The sequence below is a fragment of the Caretta caretta genome, chromosome 12, assembly GCF_965140235.1.
Source record: "Caretta caretta isolate rCarCar2 chromosome 12, rCarCar1.hap1, whole genome shotgun sequence".
Lineage (NCBI taxonomy): Eukaryota > Metazoa > Chordata > Testudines > Cheloniidae > Caretta > Caretta caretta.
This window is the reverse complement of record NC_134217.1, coordinates 12,167,259-12,188,040: the sequence shown is the minus strand read 5'-3', so window position 1 is coordinate 12,188,040 and position 20,782 is coordinate 12,167,259. Positions and strand designations below refer to the sequence as shown.

At 40.6% G+C, this 20,782-nt stretch overlaps 1 long non-coding RNA gene across 1 annotated transcript; it reads left to right on the top strand.

Moving 5' to 3' along the window:
- The first annotated feature begins 554 nt into the window (after positions 1 to 554).
- On the top strand, positions 555 to 20,544 carry LOC142068623 (uncharacterized). The gene is made up of 3 exons (XR_012664501.1): positions 555 to 778; positions 5,754 to 5,862; positions 20,399 to 20,544. It is a non-coding gene; the product is annotated as an uncharacterized LOC142068623 (long non-coding RNA).
- Positions 20,545 to 20,782: the final 238 nt, after the last annotated feature.

The window sequence follows — 20,782 nt, the reverse complement described above, 5'->3', positions numbered from 1 at the left end:
TAATGGAAGCAAGGGACGAGCAGTTCTTTGCCATTGTGCTTTTAACATATTTTAAACCTGGAAATCAGAGACAGTGTAAAAGTTATGAATGAGGATGGAAAGCAGACAGGAAATGAGAATTCCTATAAAGGCCTGCAACTCAAGTGCTTGAATATTGCATCAGTTCTTATCCACAATAACAATCTTGAATTTGTACAGCACTTGAACTCACAGCGAACAGTTTGTGGTAAGCTATGTCTTGCTGTTTGTGAATTGTCCATGAGCCAGTTTTAGCAAAATGTATTATTTAAATGTGTAAAGCAATCTTCAAGTCCAGAGGAAGGTTCTGTCCCTTCCATGAAGAGAGTACAGTAAAGAGACAAGTGGTGAGGCAAGGAATATAACTTAAAAGCAGGATGGTGATTGGTCCCCATCTCAAAGTTTGGTTGACACTTCACCTCTTCCCTCTACATAAGTAAACAGTCCAGTGGTAAGTCAATGAGAAAAGTAGATTACTTAGCTAGTTTCTTCTAGCCATCACAAAAACGGTGGGGGTGACCAACTCACTGTGGCTTAGCAACATAGGAAAACATTTGGGAGTGTTCCACAGACTGATTCCTATCTTTAAGAAGTTTTCCCTGCCCGTTCTCCTGTACAACTGGGATCAGTTGTCTAGCAGCCACAGAAGCTGTTTGCTGCCTCTTAAATGGGATGCACTTGAAAAGATCCAGGTATCCACTTACGTAGGAAGAGGGTTATAAAAGAAGTCACAGGAGCCTACTGCGAACAGCTCCATCAGGTAAAGTTCTCTTTGTTTGTGCTATGAGTGAACCATAGATTGTCTAAAGTCTTTATGTGAGGCTTGAAAATGACTCAGTCATTCAGAATTTTTAATTCATGCACTTCAGACATGGGTACCAAGCACCCTGTATTTCATAAAGCAGATTGGGAACAGAATTTTCCTTCTCTGTTCCCTTCTCAAGACCTACCAACACAGTGGCTCTTCATGAGGGATTTAAAGGAGCACAAGGTGGCTCTGCACTTCACCTCAGGAAAAGCTTACCATGTGTAGGTGTGGCATGGAAAAAAAAAGAAGATTTGGGGAGAAGCAGACAATGGTGCAATACTGGCCGCACTAGCAGAATGGGGCAGGGGCATAGATTCCAATAAATCTAGTCTGTAGATTGTTCACAAGCCATACGTTGTGCATATTTGGTGTTTAAATTTTGAGGTGTTCATTATTTTTGGTGGGTCGCATGGTTATCAACATTTAAGGTGTTATTTGCTTTTGAGACATATACCGTCTGGTTAACAGTTTTTATTCATTTACTAGATAAACATTACCCTTGACTGGAGTTTGCTGAGGGTAAATCTACTCAGATTGATCTCAGCTTTTATTCAAGTGAATATTTTTAGAGAAACATTTGAGGTATTCTTCCAGCTTTGTATAGGGTGTTTCCTACTGAAGGTGCTTTGTGATAGGCACATGGCTACACGGGGGCAAATTCATCCATCAGTTTGATGCAACCACTTCGGTGTAGAAAAAGACATTTATTAGAGGCCCTGGTCCGGCAACATATTGATTACTCTTAACTCTCATTAATGTCAAGAAAGCTGACTGTGCTGACAATGTCTCAGGATCCTCACAGTACCTTGCAGGGTCAGGCCTTATTAGTACAAAGCAACATTACACTTTACTTTAGTGGACAAAGGGAAGCATACCCTGTTCAATGAAACTGCAGAGAGAATTTGAATAGACAGAATTATCACTATAATTCCCACATATACATAGAGAACAACTCTTACTTTAAGCATGGGGTGTCTTACATTCACAGAATCTATATGCTTCTTAATAGCTTCTCTCATTAGCACTGTTGCTGATCAGAACTTTGAAGCAAAGCACAATTGCTCCAGGGCTTGAGAATATGGTTTGTTTTACACAATTGGAGATCATTAGTCTTAGGAAAACAATCCAGAGAATCCTGTCCTTCAGTACTGATAAGGGGGTATGGATTTTTATTTTTACTAGTAATGCAATCATCATAAAAATGTAATATGTATGAAGTTCGTTAGCAGTGTGCCAGATGCTGCCCTGCATGAAAGTAGAACTATGATTCTGAAACCTAATTCAAGAGAACAGGATATTTAAAAAGCTTAAATCTTAGTATAAACATGCAAAAATAAGGGGAATAGACATGAACATGGGAATTGCTATACTGGGCCAATCCACTGGTCCATTTAGTCCAGTCCCTTATTTCCAACAGTGGCCAGTAGCAGATGCTTCAGAGGAAAGTGCAGGAAACCCTACAGTAATTAGTTATGGAATAACCTGCCCAAAGGTTTCTTCCTTACCCTCAGTAAAGGTTGGCTTAAGCTCAGAAGCATGAGGAACATTTATATTTCTTCCAAAACATATACATATTTATTATAATTTTGGATACTCTTATTTATCCCATTATCTAATGCCTTTGTGAATCTGCTATATTTGGCCACAGAGATAGTTAGCTATATTTTGTAAAGACTATTTTTAATTAATAATTAATTAATAATTAAAATTAAATTAATTAAAATTATTAACATCTTAGAAAATTAAACTAAGTCACTTTTTAAAATCTAACTTGCTTTTAGCCATATGCTCTGTAGTTGAACTGTTAAAGCTGAATGAATTCCAAAAATTAGACTAATCATTTTCACCTACCAGCTTTCAGACAATAACCATGACTGTGCTGAGAAACTGGTTAATCACCACCACAGGAGAACATTTAATTGAAAAAGAAACTTAAATCACACTTTAAATGGTTCAGTTTATTTGGCTTGTCACAAAGGAAATCTGTGTATATCATTGACAAATCTCATAATTTTATTGTAAGTCTCACTATACTTTTTTCTTAAAGCCCCAGCTCCTGGAGTCATGTGAGTAAATGCATCTGTGTTCTGAATGTTAAAAAGTAAATTTCTAATCCTCATGGTTATGGAGAAAATCTAAGGCTTAAAAACCAGAAGGCAAATCAAAAGAGCCTGACTTTTTAAAAATCTCATTTTTGAGGGCTGCCTAATGATTTCTGAATCCTTAGGGTTGGCAATAATGAGCTCATCACAGAATTTTGTAACCATAAAGCAACTTTCCACAGGTGCACCTTGTCCAGATGTGATGCATGATCAAATTTGGTAATAGGTATTTGTAGGGAACTTACTCCAGGTAACTGTTCAATGTGGCAATATCAATATCTATTCTTGCCAGCCCCACATAGAAAACATGTTCATGAGAATATTTGTATTCACATTAGGTTTTATAAAATTCTGCTGCCTACCCCTACGTCTTTTTATCAAAGACTAAATTATTTTGATCCTATTGCCTGACAGTTTCCATTTCAATAACTGTTCCCTGATCACAAATCAGAAGCAATGAACAGTCAGAATCAATGAACGGATAGTGTTTTTTAATTTTATAATGCTTTATTGTAACAGGCTTCTTGTATTTAGTGGCAGAAAAATCTAATTTATGCTCCAAATGAAGTCACTTTAATGGAAAACAAAACAAACAAGAGCTGGTTGGAAAGTGATATATTTTCCGTGAAATTTCAAAAAAAAAAAAATGTGTGGAAGTTTCCCTTTTTTCATGAGAAAACCAAACATTTTCACAAAAAGGAAGCATGAAATTTTGGTTTGATAGATTTTTAAAATTATTTTTGTCTGAAAAATTCTGACAAAGTTTCGATCACCTCTAATAAAAATGGGTTAGGGGTCTGATTTCAAAGGCTACTGAAGTCAATAGGAGTCTTTCTACTGAATTCAGTGGAGTTTGGGTCAGGCCCTATATGTTCAGTAAAGTCCCAGTTCTTTGTCTGAGCTGTACTGTAGCGTAGCATATGCAAAGTCTGGCAGATGCAGTCCTTTACTTTCGTATAATTTGCTTAGTCATTTGACATGTACTTCAATGACTATAGTATGGCACTTTTGCATTATTCTAACATGCTTGAGAACTGAAGCTACAAAAACTCTAACTGCTGTTCTGTGTACATAAGATCACTGGAGATACTGGCTGGAGCAGAGAGAGAACTGCTGACTCTCTGGGCCTGGATTCTAGCTTGACCCCTTGAATTTTTATCTTCTATCATCTTCAATGCAGTATACGTAAAGCACTTTTTACTGTGTGTTTCTACATGAATATCCTTGAAAGAGCAAAAAGAACCAGCATGGAGGCAATGATCATGAAAGCTCAGCTTAGATGGATAGGTCATGTTTTCAGAATGGGTGATGATGGACACCCAAAAGGTGTGTTCTATGACAAGCTGAAGCTCAGAAAGCGCAAGAGAAGCAGTCAACGAAAAGGCTTCAAAAGCACCCTTAAGCAGAATTTCACCTCATACAGCGTAAATATGGATAACTTCAAAGACAGACAAGGACAGACCTGAATGGAGAGCAGCTATCAATAAAGATTGTAAACACTTTGAGGAAGACAGACCTGAAAAACTTATTGAAAAAGGGTCAAGTTTTAGTGGGAACCTGTGTGACATCTGTTTGTGATCTTGCTCCTCACGGCTCAGACTATATGGCCACATGAGAACACACGTGATGGCGTGACATCATCGTCAGATACAGTGGACAACCATACTATGATGTGTGGACACTTAAAAGGAGCAAAGGCCTGTCCCAATTTTCATTGGAGTCAATGGAAACCTTCAAACTGAATTCAATGAGCATTGGATCAGGCCCCAAGGCACAATCTGCACATAAGACAAGCATTCTGTAGCTATTGTATTTCCAATCTAAATGCTGGTGTTGTAAGTAGAACTGACTTCTTTTAGGCCAGTGATTTGTGAACTTCATTATTGGGAGCTAAGAGGGACTCCTGTAGAAGCGAGCCAGTACTAATATGTACCCAGAGGGTGTTGTTGTAATGTCATCAAATGCAATTTTCAATGAAAAGATACTAAAAGAACAAAAATGTGTGCAAGTGGCTTTTAGATACTGGGCTAGCATTACAAAATTTTGTCAAATCAGGTGCTTAGGGCTAGCATAAACAACATTGAACACATTTAAGACTTCATAACACCTAGGATTCTTGTCCATAGGCCACAGGCCAATTTAGTTCTGGAACAGACTGCAAGCCAGTTACATCCATCCAACACTACTGAAATCAACGAAGTTGCACAGGCAAAACTAAGGATAGAATTTGGCCACAAATGTCTGTGTTGTCTGCTAATTTGTCAACAACTGTGGCTTACAATAGATATTTCAGCAGACGGAAAACTCCACCCTATAACTGTCTTGACTAATTGTAGAATGATATTCTGGGCAGGATATTTTTTCCTGACTCCATCTTATATTTATTTTTTATTTGTATTTGTATTTTTTGTGTGGTCCTTGCTAGCATAACTGCAAATGCTATTCATGTGTGTGTGCTATTGTTAGTATATAGGAAAATTGGTCTTCTCTGGAGCATTCACAGTTTTTAGATTGGTATTTATAAAAAAAGATTGTAGCCATTACAAAAGCCTCTAGTTGCATTTACAGGAGTAAGAGCAAAGCAATGTGTCTGGGAGGTTTGATGCAGCTCACTAGTCAGCCTTTGCTTTAGGCTGTACCTTAAGGCACAATCTTGCCTGAATAAGCACCTGGGTACACCATTCCCTGGATGTTAGAGAGGCTTTGTTTGCATTTCCACACCTGGCAAATATGTTAGGGGAAATTTTATAAAGAAAATAGATATTGGAATATTGGAATAAAACCCTGAAGTTCTTACACTAGTGGATGTGTTCTTTTTCTCCCAGGAGTTCATCCCATAGAACAGAATGGGGGCCTCAGGCATTCTGAACTGCAACGTGCCGTCCTAAGGAGATGCAGTTTAGTGTTGAACTGACGGAAAAGGAAATGTTTCAGGTCAGTTCAACAGTCTGACATATTTTGATTAAGGTCAATTGGACCTAAAATGAAGTTTTGTTTCAGCATTCCCAATGGAAAAGTGAAAAAATTCCACAAAAGGTGGTGGTTGTTTTTTCAGGAAATTTTTATTGCAGAAATTTTCAATTTTGAGAAACTCCATTTAACCTGCTACACAACCAGGTTCTGAGATTCATACACAGCCCCACACTACGGAGCTGTGCTGCCCAAAAGGGAGTGCATCAAATTACTATCAGAACAGGGGTCTCATTGGCTAAAAGCACGATGAAGTAGTTTGCACCAAGGTACACTCATTCACAGGGTTCAGGTAGTGCAGTGGAATGCACTGTGCCGGGAGAATTCTTAAATAGCTGGTTAAACGAGCTTTATGGCCCCTTAATGCTGCCAGCTCAGTACACAGGGAATGTATTGAGTCTGAGGAGCAGGCATAATATCATTTCAAGTACCTCCAAGCACTTTGGGCCAAATCCTGAACCTTACTGAGTCAAATGCATCGACTTCTAAGGGATTTTTGTCCAACTGAGGACTGAGCAAAAACTGAATAAGAATCTCAAGATTTAGTGCTCAGCTATTAACAGTATAGATGCAGAGAACGGTTTTTTGTTTTTTTTTTTTATTCCAGGGGAGAAAAGCAGGGCTGGACAATCCAGACTTTTAAACTGAACTTAAACCAGATGTTACTGGAAGTTCAAAACTGTTCAGCCAACTTCTCTCTTTAATTTCTCTCTCTCTTGCTTCTGCATTTCCTGGTTGTGGCTGGAGCTGGAACAGATAATACCAGGGCAACACAACCATCTATTTTCAGAAGATTCCAGTTCAGCTTGGCAGACTGAAGGTTTTCACATATTTCAAAGGGTGTCTAAAGGTGAAATCCCTCTCTCTACACATGAAGCCCAAATTAATTAGATTTGTGGTGGAGGGATACAACTAATCACACACACACACACACACCCTTATCTTGAATGCAGGAGACAGTGACTCCTCTGATTGGCCCACACACACACACACACACACACCTATCTTGAATGCAGGAGACAGTGACTCCTCTGATTGGCCCACAGCCACCCAACCCCTGCCCCACATCTGCCTATGTGAGAGTCCTTATGGCTCCTGTAGCCAACTTTGGGGAGGAAGAGGTGGTAGGTTTCCTCACAAGAGGAAAAAAATGCCAGAACAACAGTTGAAGACATATCTCCAGTGATCAGCATCCCCCTAACACCACACCTGTCAAGATCTGTGGGTCCTACACATACCTATCACAACACGCAGTGTACCTCATCCAGTGTACTGAATGCCTTAATAACAATTATGTGAGTGAAACCAGACAACCACTATGCTCTCACACAGGAAAATGATAAAAGATGAAAACACCCTATAATCTGTGGTTGAACACTTTTCACAAAATAATCACTCTATAGCTGACCTATACGTCCTTGTCTTCAAAGGGAACCTGCACAACACTGTCAAAAGATGAGCCTGAGAGCTTAAATTCACAACTTTGCTAGACACTAAAAATCATAGTCTCAATAAAGCCACTGGATTTATGTCTTATTACAACAATCTGTAACCCCGTATTTTGTCCTATAACTACAGAGGTATTGGCAGGCCAGTTCACCTTGAATAGTCCCTTAGCATATGTGACAGGTTTCAGAGTAACAGCCGTGTTAGTCTGTATTTGCAAAAAGAAAAGGAGTACTTGTGGCATCTTTTTTGAGCATAAGCTTTCGTGAGCTACAGCTCACTTCATCCGATGAAGTGACCTGTAGCTCACGAAAGCTTATGCTCAAATAAATTGGTTAGTCTCTAAGGTGCCACAAGTACTCCTTTTCTTTTAGCATATGTGATAATTACTATTCTAAACTATCTGTCCGATCTTGTATTTACCTGTGACATTCTCAGTACCTTTCCCAGAAAGAAGAGCTGTGTGTAGCTTGAAAGCTTAACCAACTCAAGTTGGATATTTGAACTCAACAAAATATTTCCTCACCCTCTTGTCTCCTTAATATCCTGGGACTGACACAGCTACAACACTGTATACATCAGGGACTGTCAGTCCTGAAGGGAATGACTAGATGCACCTTGTTAAGGAAAAAGACTTTTAAGAGACAATTGGGGGGCCATAGGAGAAGCCTTGGGTTCCAGAGAAGAACACATTCTGCTTAGAATTCAGTCCAAGAGGCCCTTGGCCAACAGGACCTAGAACCAGAGACTCAACCTTGTTTTCTTAGGACACATGGGACTGTTCATTTAATGTTCCCTGGAGAGAACCAGGGGTGTTTGTGAGTTAACACATCACAGGGGGAGGGCTGTGGACTAATATCTGCAACAGAGTCATTCACCTTTGTGTAAATTCCGACATGGGTTGGAGCCCAACCAACCCTCTTTGTGAAGGGGCTATGGTAAAGTGCCATGCAGACAGGGGTGAGTTGCCCATGCTAGGATGAATTTCCTAAGGGTCCCATTCTGCAAGCCAGTGAGAGCAGCAGTAGAGCCTAAATATGCAGAGAATTCATCCTTATTTCCCCATCCTTCTGGTTTCTACCCATTCAGCTGTTTTATGCACAGTGATTTGGTGCCCCATCTTTCTCCAGCTGAATTCAATAAGAGCAGGAGCAGACAGACTGAGAAACTAGTATACTTAACCTTTACACTGTAAGCTGAGTTCAAAATAATTTTGCTTTATACTGTACCACTTAGAATTGCTCTCAAAGGAATATGCATACTTTCACTGAGAGGAAATATAACAACTCTATAAATATACATTTGAAAATATTCCAGAATGTTGTATTCCTATCTGTAGGTCATATAATAAAACTAGGGTGTAGGGACTTTATAGAGAAAATTTTAAAGGAAAAAAATTCAGCTGGATTTGTCAGTTTGAAATGTTTTATTTTTGATCCTAAAATCATTTTAAAAATCTCCTTAGTAGCAGCATTAGAGAACATACTAAAAAAACCAAATGAAAAACATGGTGAAATATCCAAGACTGTGGAAGTTCAGTTTCATGGGTTTTTTTTTGTACTTGAGAAGTGCACGCATCAGATTTTATTCCCTACGTTGAACAACTTTAATATTAGATTTTAGAAATGTTGTGAAGACAAATGTGTGTCCTGCATTGTCATAAAAAAATTCCCTGAATTCATTCAGGTGACCTTAATTTCTTTAACCTGTGAAGAGGGCAAAGATTCATTGCAGACCTAGCAAATCTCACTTTTGCCTGATGACACCATTTTAGTTGAGAATTCTCAGTAAAACCTGGATATTGTAGCTAGTTTGTAGTCTCTCCTACTACCCAACTGTTCCTTTACAATAGGATTTTATTAGGCAGAGGAATACCAGCTCAGGAAATGGGGTAGTTAAAAAAGGGTATTTTTCTCATTTTCTCCAAAGTGCCTCTCCTTTCTGGATGCTGAAATATTTGTGGGTACCTTCCATCATAAGTTGAAATTTGCTTCTTCCACCTTCTGACAGGATAAAGGAGGCTTCTTCAAATTGTGAAGACCCTTGTCCTAGTGGTGTGAAGTTATGGACAGCATTAACTAATACCAAAGACTAAATTACGCACCTGGGTGCACAGATAGGGGAGACATTTTCCCCATGACAGCTTGCTTGTGCAGGAAGCAGCCATAATATGGTTGCAGCCCTGAGTGTTGGAAAGGCTGGCCAGAGATTGTATGTTGGAGTGTACTGGTAACGTGGACACACAGCTGCACCAACCCTGTGCTGTGGAACCTGCCTGCAGGCCAACCCAATGCCAGCTAAACATATAGGACAGATACCACAAAGGACATTGCAAAGTACAATCCAGCATTATCCCTGCTTCTTCACTGTGTAGTTAACCTTGCCTTCAGATGTTGCTCCTCCTCTTCCCCCTCCCGGCACATTGCAGATCAAAGCTTCTTCAATGTTATATACGGTGGTCACAACTAATTCACCATTCTCACAAATGCCTTTTGCTGATGATACCTGTGAGCACAAGTTTCTCACACGGAAGGTCACTTTTTTGTGGCAACTCATAGAATGTTAGATGCAGACTCTGGACCCTGATTCAGGAAAACACTTGAGCATGTGCTTAAAATCCCATTTAAAAATCAATGCTTAAAATTATGGCCCCTACATCTACTCCATACCAGATTTTACAAGAAATTAGTGGTACTATGGCCCCATGTCACTTGCCTGGATTTCCATCCTAATAACCCAGTTATACTGTTCTTTCTTCTCCCATGCTGGTGAGGGCTGAACACAAGAATTTGTGGGGAAGTGGTGATCTATACTGAGTGTTGCTGGAGGAGGTCTCTTATGAAATGATCACCAGTAGACTAGTTAAGTTATGCTTCTAGCTGTCACTTGTGCTAACGACACAAAGTTTACATGCTTACACTTGTTGAGATTGAGGTCCTAGGTATTGACAGAAAAAATATCACAGTCACAAGCGAGTTCAAAACTTAAAATGAGGTGTATGTGTGAAAACAATTACTAATACTGCTTAAAATGCAACAAACATACCAGTTGAACATTTACCAGTTGAAGCCTGTTAAAACTGTCATTGGGCAGTCAGTTTGCATGTTAATGTTGTCCTATTTCAGTACCACACTGCTTCATATTTATTGGAAATTCTGATAAATCGAGATTGCTAAGCACTTTCAAAAAACAGTCTTGCCTTTGGTAACACTCATTTCTTTCGGAATGTTTGTGGAGCATCACTTTGGAATTGATTGAGTTTATCTGACCTTAGAAAGTGCATTTCAGAGCATTTATGATGTGTTATGTAACACTGTCCAGACCTGCCAAGCCTCTCGGCTTTGCTGCATCACATAGCTTCGATGGGGAATTCCCACTCAGATGATAAAACTTTTTTTCTCCCATTATGCAGTTATCCCAGCTTCATTATAATCTCTGTCAAGATGCTCCTGGAATGGGAATCAGCCATCAAGACAACAAAAAAAGAGACTGCTTGATTTAATCAAAGGAACATTTCACCTTATATTTACTTCTTTTTAAAAAGAAATCCGCACAAATGTTCCTAAGGTCCCAGACTAGGAACATATTCCACAAGGCAACTTTGAATGATGAACACATTAAATGTACATAGCATCTTTCATCCAGGGATCTCCAAGCACTTAATCAACTTAATCTGATTCTTTACTTATACTGAATAGCATTACTCACTCTGTGAGGAGTTGTTTAATTTCAAGGAGACAATTTGTAGAGTTAAGGAACTTTTCAGTTTGAGCAAGGGTTGTAGGATTGGACCTTAAACATGCCTGTATGATAGGTCATTATTGTTATTATTACTTTCCAGATGGGGAAACTGAGGCATACAGGTTAATTGACCTGCTCTAGGGGACAGTGAGTAGAACACATTCAGATTTAGAACCCAAGAAGTTCAGATTTCCAGTCTTACGCTACAAAGATAAGTCGACTTAAGTTAAGTTGATGTACAGCCACAGCTGTAATTAAACCTGTAATTAAACATGCTGTTGCATGTCTACGCTACGCTCCTTGTGTCAGCAGAGCACAACCCCAGTAGCAGCTCTTGAATCAACGCAGAGAGCAGTGCACCATGGGCAGCTATTCCACTGGCCGCAGGGTGCTTTGGGAAGGGTTTGCAATGCCTCATGGGGGCAGGTTTCTCAATCCTCTCATTCTGTGGGTATCCTACTAGGTTTCCAGCCGCTTTTCAACCGCCCTGGTAACCTGTGAGCCAGCCATCTCTGTCAGAAAGCCTGGATCCCACACGGCTCCTCAGTGTTGTGCTGTGCGTTATGAACACAAGACTGTAAGCAGAGCTCAAGGACAGGGAAAGAGGAGGCTATTCACCTCCACCCTGACCCTAGCCCCCGTCTTGTAGAAGCAGGACGTCTGCAGCTCTGCACCAGAGGCAAGTATTTGCCTCCCTAGCCCTCTGCTGTGCAGGGCCAGGTTAACATTTTGTGGGCCCAACACAAAACATATTTCTGGGCTCCCATGTGGGCAATGGTGCATAGCATGGGGAGGTCAGTCTCTGGAGCAAGGGGCCGGCCAGGGGCAGTGAGGCATGGGATGGTGGGGGTGGCCCTGTCCGCCTAGCCTAGTGCGAGAGCACTGTTTACAAACTGGCAGCTGCCAGATGTACACTGGCCCCCACTGCACCACACAGCCCCCACCCCCCTGCCCAGCACCCCCGGGCCCACTATGCCCAGCAGCCCCTCACCCCGCTATGCCCAGCACCCCCCACAGGCCCCCCACCACAAATGCACAGAAAACCACCACAACTGCCCAGCACCCTACACAGAATCCCCACTCTCTACCGCCTCAACACACAGACCTCCCCCACTGCCCTTCTCCACAGCCCCACCACCACAACTACACAGCGCCCCCCACTTCCCAGCACCCCAACACTCACAGACCTTCCCCACTACCCAGCACCCCCCCTCCAGCCCCCCCAGAGATCCACTCCCCCACACCCTGGCCCCTGGCCGCACTCATCAGCCCAGCTGGGAGGTGACTGTGTCCGCCGGGCTGAGCTAGCAGCATGGTCAGGGCCAGTCCTGGTCCCAGGGCAGGGAATTGCTCCAGCCCCTCGGGAGTGGCGTGATCATCCAGGCCACTTGCCTGGAGGGGCCCTGCCAAGCCCCCCCTCAGTGCCCACCCCATCCACTGGCTGACACTGGCGGCTTGGCTCTGAGAGGCAGGCGGGATCCCACAGGTGGTGGGCAGCAGAGATTGCCTGGAGCTGACGCTGCACTGGGGTCTGGCCAGGGGGCAGAGAGGAGCTGGTGGGCGGTGATAGGGGGCAGAGAGGAGCCAGCGGGGCCTCGGTGCGCAGAGTGGGACGGGACAGGGCCCCTTCTGAGTGTGGGCCTGGCACCAGGGTGCCATTGTAAACCCAGTATGCTTCTATGCCTGCCACAGCTCATTGACTTTACACGGCACTGCTGCGTGTCCCTCTCGTAGCCCTTCTCCTCCATGCCCCAAGCAAGTTCCTTCAGCTGGAGCAGGGCTGTGGCTACACAGCCTCCTCTCCCCACACACCCAGGAGATCCACCACCTCCCGCAGACTCCAGGCAGGGGCGCGTTTGCGGCATGGAACTGGCATGCTCAGCTGGGCAGTTGCTATGGGAGTTTGCCACACCAAGCAAACAGGAAAAGCAAGATCAAAACTTCCCAGGGCATTAAGAGTGGAGGGGCCTTCACCTGTGTACATGGCTGCGGGGCAGCGAAGTTCAAAACAGTGACCAGAGCAGTCACAGTGGGCATTGTAGGACACCTCCTGAAGACCATCGTCAAAGGTGATGTGAGCAAGGCAGTGTTTACACCGACACTGCGTCACTGCATCGCCATAAGCTCTATGTCCCTCACTGAGGTGGCTCTATTACGTTGGAGCAGCAGGTGAGTTAAAGCAGCAGGAGGAGCATTGCAGCGTGTACATCTCCATAGTTAGATCAACGTAGGCTACTTTATGTCGACAAAACTCTGTAGTGTAGACATGGCCTTAGTCTCTAACCACGACACAAACTCCCTTCCAGAGCAGACTCTTCATTGTACTGCAGAAACAAAGAAAACCTGGGCATATTTCATGATGTCATAAGTTCAAGGTGAGAAAGAGACGTGCAAAATCCTTTAGATAAAATAAATTCTTCTATACAGTGGTCACATTATACACCAGATAACATACATCTGACTTGAATGGTAGGAAATAGCATAACTATACTACTCCGGACCAGAGTCAAAGTTTGGATCTGATGTTGAATAGACCCAAAGCTCAGGTGATGTTCATGATTAGTGTTCCAACTCAGTCCATTAAAGAGATCTGAATTGTAACGTATGGACCTAAATTTTAACGTATGGACCCTAAAGTGCAGAGGTGTTTGGTTCAGACCTATCAAAAATACAGAGGACAAATCTCCAACTATTCCTTTTCACATCTAATGTCATTGAAAACTGCCCCAGCAAACAACTTATGCTGCAGCTCTTCTTTTGTTTTTTTTGTTAATAGAATGAACTTTTTGCACTTTTTTCAGCTAGAGAGGTGTGTTATGTTGCCATGTATTTTTGGCAAGTGGTCAGCCATTTATTTAGTTAGAGTGTGTTTATCGCACACTTTTTAAAGTAACTTAATAACAAGACATTCCTTCCCAGTGAAGCATCGGCTTAGGCTTCCTGCTTCAGAGAGCAGAGGATTACAACAGGGGAGGTGGGGTGGGAGCAGAGAGAAAATGCTATCTCCTCATATCAAGTTTTTGCAGCTGGGATAAGGGGAGAGCCAGTGGGTAGAGACTATGATGCAGTGATCATCTGCATTACATGGAGATTGGAGACCATATAAATGTTCTAAATTCAGTCATGTTTCAGTTCCTGGTGGACGATTTGGGTCAAAATGTGTTTTTCATCCTCCCCCTCTGATTATGATCATGAACAGTCATAACCTAGTGTTACACTCAAGAGGATATATCCTGATTTATTTAATGGCTCAAATTACCACTACTTAATATGTCAACCCTTTAATTGCATGAGTCTTCCCCTCCCCCTCCCCCGCCACATAGGATCTTCCTGCCTCTATACATGAGTCTTGTAGCATAAACCTTGGACACAAGATCCTCCAGGTGGCAATTCAGTGGGAAGCTCTGTTGCAATTCATCATGGGGAAATATTTATTTATCTTTCAATTAAACAAATTCACATTCATCATAAACCAAAAGCTTGTCAAGGTAGATTGTATAAGCTCAAACATGAGGCTGTAAACCTGAAAACTAGCAGCGTTTCCCCACTGAATGTTTTCAACAGTCTTTGAAACGATGAATGAACATTACTCTTGTCCAGTTGAGTGCCTGGCATTTCATTTTGTGTGAGTTCCAAAGCACTATACTACATGAAAAGCAGTTATCCTCTCCTAAGCACAAACTAAACAACATCACTATGAAAGAGAACTTCAGGCTAACTCTTCCAGTCCATATTCAGGAAAAACTACCCTTGACATCACAATAAAAAGCCAAGATTAAGTTGGGAGTGTGGGATTTAATCTTGATTTAAACTGTTTGGGGCAGTGACTGTCTATTTAATACGTTTGTGAAGTACAAGGAACAAATGGGTCACTGAGGAACCAACATCATGTAAATGATGATGATAATAAATTGCTCCTATGGAGTTTTGTAGATTTAGACAATGTTTTCTTACAATACGTAGTAACAAAGTTCCCCAAAAGCACAGAAAATGCAATAATTTCCTTTCCCACTGAGGTATTTCCCTAGAAGGGGATAATACAAACCTTAGTGACATCAAGATGGGAATGTTCCATAACAATGAACATGTGATCAGAAACACTAAATGGCAAGATACAGGAAAAGCCATTAAATGATTATAGAAAATTCAAAGTTAAAATAAGTTTGAACTGGTAGAGCAGTGCTGATGTGAAATGATGAGCAGAAGTGGTGGGAATCTTAACAGGAAAAGAAATGGACCAAGACTGTGGAAGGTTAACATTTCTGAATTATACTAACTAGGTTCATCTTGTCTTTTATATCCTGAAAGACTGCAATTAACTTTCTAAAACTATCTTCACAGAAAAGAGGAACATTGGGTTTTGCTTTGTGTCTGATGAAGGATATACAGTGTTATTTCATCTGTGGTTTTGGTGAACAACTTTTGATTTATGCTTTCAGAACACTAATGTAGGATTTTACTGGATTTATGCTTCTGGGTCTGACTACTTTGTGCAAGGAATTCCACTGTAACCTATTTCTACTAAGTGTAGGACGTCTGCTAGGGAACATATATTTAGTTAATTAAAAGCATATGTCCACACAAGGAGTGCAGCACTTTCAGCTTGAACTTTCGCAAAAAGAAAAGGAGTACTTGTGGCACCTTAGAGACTAACCAATTTATCTGAGCATGAGCTTTCGCGAAAGCTCATGCTCAAATAAATTGGTTAGTCTCTAAGGTGCCACAAGTACTCCTTTTCTTTTTGCGAATACAGACTAACACGGCTGTTACTCTGAAGCTTGAACTTTAAGAGTCATAAAACAGTTGGAAGAATAACCATTTGCAGTCACTGAGTTTCAGATTAAGATACTTGTAATCCCTTTACCTTGGAATACACTGGATTTTGTTCAGGTATAAAATCCCCTGGCCAACACTCTGTACGTCCTGGCAAATGCTGTCTACAGTTCCAACTTCAGTCTCTGGTCTTTACAAAATGATTAGCTCTGAGAGCTTTGACCATCTCCCAGTGAAAAAAATGGCAAAAATCCAGTTAACTTTAATGATACCCTTTATTTCTTTGAGACACAAGGACATCACCATTGTTCAGTCTCCTACAGTCTCTTTGTAACTCTCACAGTCTCCGTGCCTAGACTCCTCCAGTTCCAGAACCTTCCCTCTACCCCAGATGTTCTATAATTTCTGAATGTAGATAGAGTAATTCTAAATGGCTGTTAAAACTAATACCGTCTATGGTTCTCTTTCTAATTGTCCTAGTAAATTTCGACATTGCATCCACCATCAAACTGCACAGAAAATACATTCTTAAATTAACCATTGTTTTAAAGCTGCATAAAAATGTAAGAGCTCCAACCCAAGCCCACTGGAGATCACCATATAAACATTTTAAATCTTGGAAACGTTACTGAAAGTTAAATTATTACCCAAACAAAGCCAAAACTATTCTCAGTCAAACGTTCAAAGTTAAATGTGATTAATTTGTGCATTCCAACACCATAATTGTGGATATAGGTAGATTATCTGCATCTGCACTCAGTTTAATGCATGAGTATCTTTTTACCCATTTTGAACATTTAATTAGGCACGTGCTTGTATGGGTGAAACCTTGGTTCCTCTGAAGTCAATAGTACAAACTCCCACTGGTATGCATCCGATGAAGTGAGCTGTAGTCATGAAAGCTCATGCTCAAATAAATTGGTTAGTCTCTAAGGTGCCACAAGTACTCCTTTTCTTTTTGGGAATACAGACTAACATGGCTGTTACTCTGAAACCGGACCACTGATTTCAGTGGCCCAGGATTTCACCTACAGTTTTGCTCACGGAATTGTGCCCATCTGATTTTGAAAATTGGGTCCCTGTTGCTACTAAAAAGTGCACATTAAAACTAGGCTTCCAAAGTTCTCCCAGTGACTGTTAGAGCACTCTCCGGACAGAGATTTAAGTCTGGAAAGGGAAGCTGGAGACACAGTAATCTTAGTTAATGCTTCGGGCAGTTAAAGTTCATGATAACTTCTATAAAGCTGCCCACGTTAGCAACATAGCATCAACACTCTCAGTAATTAGAAGTAACTCAAATAAACTACACAGAGAAAAAGGGGAATGATAGTTCATCAAAATCCATAGTTTCAGAATCAACCAGTTTCACTAGAGTAAGAGCTCTTTTGTGTTAAGATTACAGCAATTCCCTTTATAAGAAGATTTCTAGACAGGAACAAAATACTTGGACATTATATTTCATTAGGAAACATTCCATCCCACACATTTGTTTTTTTTTCTCCTTTTCAGACGCTGAGAAATCCAGATATAGTATTTTACAGTCTGCAGTATCTCCAGGGTCTCCTGGCAGAGTTGCAATATATAAAATAATCATCATCTTACGAAAAAGCAGTAAATGGGCTAGAAAATAGAACACTTATGATTTAGCCTGCAGTGAGTTTTGCACAGTTCAAATATTAAGTTAGCCCAATGACAATATCTGCAGAATTTCAAGTCGCTGTGCCAGGGTTGTTTCTTTACTTTGTGCTTTGTTTAACTTTGCCAAATGGTCATTCAGTTTTATCACAGAGACATCACAAGACTCCCGTATACCCAGAAATATGCAATTACTTGCCTCTTCTCATATTGTTTAAGTGAATCTACTTATTGTGAAGGAATGAAGCCAAATGACTACAAACCAGACTTGATAAAATATAATTATTTCTGAGTTCACTTACTCAAACACAGTTTAAAACATATTTTATTACTCAGTAGCCTGAAGTGAATAACTAACTGTCCACTCTGTTTTATAACGTGGATCCCCAAGGCTCACTTAATCCCATTTAAAGAAACATGTCTAGTTATTTTGTTTCCATATTTGTCTCTCAAATTTTGGGCCAGAATTTTAGGTATAGTGGAAACTGTGCAGTTGTATGCTGATGAAGCTATGCTGATTGACACCAGCTGAGGGTCTGACCCAGTCATGTTACCTAATTAAATTAATCTTGGAGATATTTCACGGGATATTTCCAGAAGGTAGTTTAATAGAGAATACCACTATGTCTTAATAACTCTGTCAAGCCTTTCTAAAAAAGTGAAATTCATATTGAACAGAAAAAATAGATATGTTCCACAAGAAAATTCTAAAAAATAGAAAATATTTTAGTTTAGTTGAAATTTTTCATTAATTTTTTGTGGGTTTTATTTTAAATATATTTTTAAAAGGGTGTATGTGTGGCTGAGGGAGTGGGAGACTTACTATCTTTTTATTTCTCTCTCTCTTTTCCAAGTGGGAGAAAATGGTGAGGAGAGTTAAGTGAAAAAAGTGGGATTTTCCCCACAGAAATGAAGGAGAAGCTCTTGGAAAAATTTGAAATTTTTCATTTCAAAAATTTTTTTGTCGAAACACATACCAAAAGGAAACCTTTAACTTTTCATTGAAAAGCTACTTTTACTCAAAAATTCTTTTAAAGACAGATTTTGACAGACTCTAGCTTTCAGACTTAAAACAGGAACGATCACACTTTAGATATGACAGGTTTCAGAGGAACAGCCGTGTTAGTCTGTATTCGCAAAAAGAAAAGGAGTACTTGTGGCACCTTAGAGACTAACCAATTTATTTGAGCATGAGCTTTCGTGAGCTACAGCTCACTTCATCAGAAGTGAGCTGTAGCTCACGAAAGCTCATGCTCAAATAAATTGGTTAGTCTCTAAGGTGCCACAAGTACTCCTTTTCTTTTTACTTTAGATATGCTTTTTCTCTCATGTGCAATGAGTTCCATCCGGAGTAACTCCACTTAAGTGAATAGAGTTACACTTATCTAAGGGAGAGCAAAATCAGCCCCATCAATTTTAAATCCAGATTATCTGTCAGAGCCTCAGCTGGTGTAAATCAGTGTAGCGCCACTGACTAAAAGGTCTTTTGACTTTAATGGAGGTAAGTTGATTTACAACAGCTGAAGACCTGACCCTGTATATGGGCTTGCTCACTAAGACTTAATACATCAAACAATTCAGGAAATGATATTCCTGTCTGGACTGGACAGAGGTGAGTCACAGGCCCATTGGTTGCAATAGACGTGACCAAGTGCACAGCCATTTGTGCAATTCAGTTCATGGTCTTGTCTGGTTTAAGTTTCTTTACTTTGTGCTAAGCAGTTGGGTTTTTTTGTTTTGTTTTTTACCTCCTGTACCATGATTTTTAATTCAAGGAGGCCAACTAGGGATTACTTAGAACTGATGGACCAACATGAATTTCCAGTTCCTTTTGGTGTTCAACAAAAGCTCGGAGTTCAGACATGGAAATGGGATTTGGGAGATATGGGTTCTACTCCCAGTTCATCCAGACTTTAAGTGACTTGCTCAAGGTCACACAGAATCACTGTTTTAGTTCCTTGTTTGTAAAATGGAGAACATAGTCCCTTTGTCTGTTTAGATTGGAAATTCTTCATGGGCAGGGGTTGTCTTTTGTGTGTTTACACAGTGACCAACTCAAAAGAGTCCCAATCTTGGCCAGAGTCTCTTGTAATACGAATATTAGGGGGATAAAGAGGTCATTGTAGGCCTACTGCCTGGCATAGAAGACATGACAGATATAGCTATCCATTTCTTAACATTGTTAGACAACATCAATTCTCTCCTCCTCCTGTGCAGAACCAAAGTGATGGTGCCTAGTACTAAGAGAAGAGCTGTGGGAATATGTTATTTCAGAATTTATGCATTACATGGCAGGAGTAAAGGATAGGAAACAAAAGGGCCTGCTGCTTTTTGGATCACCAATAGTTAGAGAAGTTAATGTGATAGACTAAACTAGGTTTCAATAAGGCATCTCAAGTCCTCCATACTCAAATCCTTATTCTGTTAAAAGACCTCATTAATATGCAGTTCACTAATCCCCAGGCTTCATAATCTGTACCAGAAAAACTGCCCAGCACTCCCTGCCCCTCAGAAATTTAACTAGCAGAGGTTGCAATGTCCTCTCCAGGCTTCATTATTTAAAAAAATATATATGTTGCAGAACATTTGCTATTGTATTGCAGAGTTTCATCCTAATCCATTGAAAATTAACAATAAAGCAAGAGTAATTGTAAGTCTGTTATCTTTATCGGCATACTTGCTAATACACAAAATTCAGTAATAGACAATAGGTCTCTCCATCATTACTGCAAATTAGTGCGGTTCTGTTGTATTTAACTAACAGAGGTCTTTTAATGGTGGTTTTTGTATTGCAGAGGTTGGTCATTAAAATGGAAAGTGCTTTAAAACAATGACTTTATATATATATATATATATATATATATATATATAAAATACAGAGGGACTTCTATCTCTATTTCTCCAGGAGTGCAAGGTGCCAAAAGGGGGCACATCCATCTCCCACCGCATCAGTCAGCAGAACTGCCTGGTCACACAGAGGGAAGTAGTAAACTGCAAAGGGGTGTGGTAGCAAGCATGCAGCCTCTGTATGACTCTCTATGGGCCAGTACCTCCAAGGTAAGTGAAGTCCTGTGATGACCCTACCCATAAACTGTGCCTAAATAACTTAATCTAGCATTAATGGAATTAATTCAGTGGGCCAAATCCTACTCTCAATGCTGGTCTAAATGCAGAGTAACTTAAATTCAGTGAATTTAAACCACTGCAGTGGAGAGCAAAATTTGACCTACTTTCTTTTGGACCAACTGTCCTGGATACTCTGATTCAATGTATGGGCCACAGTCATCCC